The 3,098-nt window shown below is 48.0% G+C and overlaps 1 non-coding gene across 1 annotated transcript; it reads left to right on the top strand.

Moving 5' to 3' along the window:
- Positions 1-663: 663 nt before the first annotated feature.
- trnap-cgg (transfer RNA proline (anticodon CGG)) lies at positions 664-753 on the top strand. Its single transcript is given in 2 exon segments — positions 664-699; positions 718-753. It is a non-coding gene; the product is annotated as a tRNA-Pro (tRNA).
- The last annotated feature ends 2,345 nt before the right edge of the window (positions 754-3,098 follow it).

Here is a 3,098-nt window from a genome sequence, read left to right as displayed (position 1 = left end):
GTCGGGATAGTCCAGGTTGGTGGAGCTGTGATCTTAATGAATGACGGAGCAGGCTTGACCAAATGCTCTACTCCTGCTTCTGTTACTTTGAATCTGTAACACTGCATTTCCCGCGGCCGGGGTTTTCCCAAGGCACAAAGGAGGTTTTCTATAGTATATTTAAACCCCTTGCTTTGCTTGAACTCAATCTGCATGGACTTGGAGGAGAATGGGATTTGCAAAGTGCCCCATCTGCAGGACAGCTGTCCGGCCCGCCCTCCATTGTTGACGTCACAATGCGGATGCAGCCCTGTCAGTTTCAGAGTGAAACTCCCTCCCTCTGGGCAACATCTGGGAGCAAAGCAATGTCTCCCCCTTTCCATATACCATCCTCCAGCAGCGAGGGGGAAGGGGAGGTCGGGGTAGGTGAAACACTGTTCACTTGTAGCAACTGGAGTGAATCCTGGGAGGGAGCAGACACTCCAAAGGTGCTCAAATACTTTCTATCTCTCTTAAAGCTATTTTCCTTGTGTGTTCCCTCAGTTTGGCACGTATACAGTTGCACCCTAGAAAAGGATTGGTCCTTTCCTCATGTTCACAACTAAAAAGTTAGATTCTCAAGGAACTGAGCAGCAGTTAAGGGATGGCACATTGCTCAAAAAATGTAGGGCGCCTGCGGCCTGTGGCTCGTTGGTCTAGGGGTATGATTCTCGCTTCGGGTTTTCTGATACGTGGGGTTGCGAGAGATCCCGGGTTCAAATCCCGGACGAGCCCTTGTTTCTTACACTGCCTGGTGCAAAAACGGCTAGTCAATACTCTCAAAAAGCAGCTTCATTAAACAAGATCGAACTGCCTGAATTAGAAATGAGGCAAAACTACCATTACAATGAACGCGGCAAGGGCAGCACTTATTCAAAGCGAAAACGCGTTTTACTTCACTCAGAGGGTGGAGGGCGTTTGGAACGCGTTGCCAGCAGAGGTGGTAGAGGCAGGCACGGTCGATACATTAAAGATGCGTCTGGATAAATGCATGAGTGGGTGGGGAGTAGAGGGATACAGATGCTGAGGAATTGACCGACAGGTTTAGACAGTACATTTGGATCGCCTCAGGCTTGAAGGGCCTGTTCCTGGGCTGGAAACTTTCTTTGTTCTTTGTTCTATATGGTGTATATCTGATATTGTTGGCTGTTGTAAAAGTTTCTGTTGTAATTATTATTCACCTTCTAATGTAGTAATGGAGTTACGTCCTTTTTTGTCATAATTTTTTATTTAATAGGTCAGCAGGAAGTCATTCAGCAATTTTACTGCCTTTCTTTTCTCAAGCAGCCTTAACATTTCATTTTCATATCCTTGATTCAGCTCCATTTCCAGCATCTTTGTAGGCAGTTTGTTCCATGTTATTGTCACTGAAATGAAGTTTTCCTCCATGCACAGCTAAGCCGATCTGGCAGCATGAGGGTTTTCAGGTTTCTGTGGCCTGGATAATATGTGATCAGCAGACATCTCGCAGTCTACAGGAAGCGCCACCAATGTTATGTTCATTAACTGTACTGACAGTGATCACTTATTTTGTGATTTTTCTTTGCAGGAAGACGTGCAGAAAGAAATCTTATAGCAAATGATACATCAACTTCTGACAGAGCCGCTTGATTCATTGGGACTTGAATATCAGCAGCCATTCCAATCAAGAAGGCATGTTTGCTTTTGTTTGTTTGAGAGATTTTGGACAGTCCTGTGGCAGGAAGAATACTGAGACACCGAGTGAGGGAGATTCAGTGCGCTGACTGCGAAAAGTGCTTCAAACCATTTACTCAGCTTGGAGGAATCAAAGTCTCACCCCTCAAGGTGGGAAAGGCTATGTACCTGTTCTGATTGTAATTTCAATCCCAGAGCAACACAAGGAAAGTTCTCTCCAAAGGGGAAACATTGGAAATGTGGGGTCTGTGGGAATGGATTCCCTTCCCCATCCCTGCTGGAAACCCACAGACGGATTCACACCGGGAGAGGCCATTCACCTGCTCAGTGTGTAGGAAAGGCTTCAGTCGGATCAGCCATCAGCAGACGCATGAGTGAGTCCACAAGGGAGAGAAGCCATTCACGTGCCCCATGTACGGGAGGGGTCTCACTCAGTCAGCTGCACTGCTGACCCACCAGCGGGTCCACCCTGGAGAGAGGCCATTCACCTGCTGTATGTGCCGGAAGGGATTCACCTGCTCCTCCCACCTGCGGAGGCACCAGCGAGTTCACGCGCCATCACAGGGGGATTGAAGGAGCGATGGCCGAGTGCCAAGTGCTTATGCACGAAACGTCGATTCTCCTGCTCCTTGGATGCTGCCTGACCTGCTGTGCTTTTCCAACACCACACTCTCGACTCTGATCTCCAGCGTCTGCATTTTTCACTTTCTCCTCGAGGGCAAGGTTGGACTTGTCTTTTATTCACTCATTCACTCCTTACAGCCTGTCATTTGTTGTGGCCTAACTGCACATACATCAATGCAAGTTTCAGAAAGATTTCTGCAGCTTTTTTTTGAAAAAAATAACATTTTTCCCGACTTTAACGAAGTTTCTGAATATATGGTTTTAGTTATTCTCAATTTTAAAAATCAGCTATTTCTCACATGCCGTGTCTCCCAGGTAAAGTCATCACCATCCATTCTCTCTCTCCCCTGAGAAAGACTTCATACAGCGATCAAAGAGGGCTGAGGCACGAGTAAGGACGATTGTTGGGGGCGTGTGTTGGGGGGTCGCTGGTGGTTGTGGAGAAGGGAGGGAAATGGACAGGGGAACAGGCTGGGGTTCAGATGGTTGGGGGAGAGAATAGAGGGTGCGGTGTGAGGAGAGAGAATGGGCAGGGGGCAGTGGATGGGGAGAAAATGGACAGGGGGGCAAAATGTGAAGAGAGAGACAGCACAAATGCCACCTTCTCCAGGACTCGTGTCAGTGTCCCATGAACTGGAACCCACTCCTCCCACATTTCTCAATATATGCATGGCTAAGGCAGTGGAACCATATCATCCCTACAGGCCATTCACACCGACCTTCCAAACAGCATCCCACTTAGACTCACTCGTTTAGGCTACAGCCCTGCAGTTCCCCATGGCTATTTCCTGACGAAGGGT

This window comes from Chiloscyllium plagiosum, unplaced genomic scaffold, assembly GCF_037043375.1.
Source record: "Chiloscyllium plagiosum isolate Xiang-an unplaced genomic scaffold, Cpla_swu_hap1 HiC_scaffold_27, whole genome shotgun sequence".
Classification (NCBI taxonomy): Eukaryota; Metazoa; Chordata; class Chondrichthyes; order Orectolobiformes; family Hemiscylliidae; genus Chiloscyllium; species Chiloscyllium plagiosum.
This window is presented reverse-complemented; position numbering and strand designations above follow the sequence as displayed.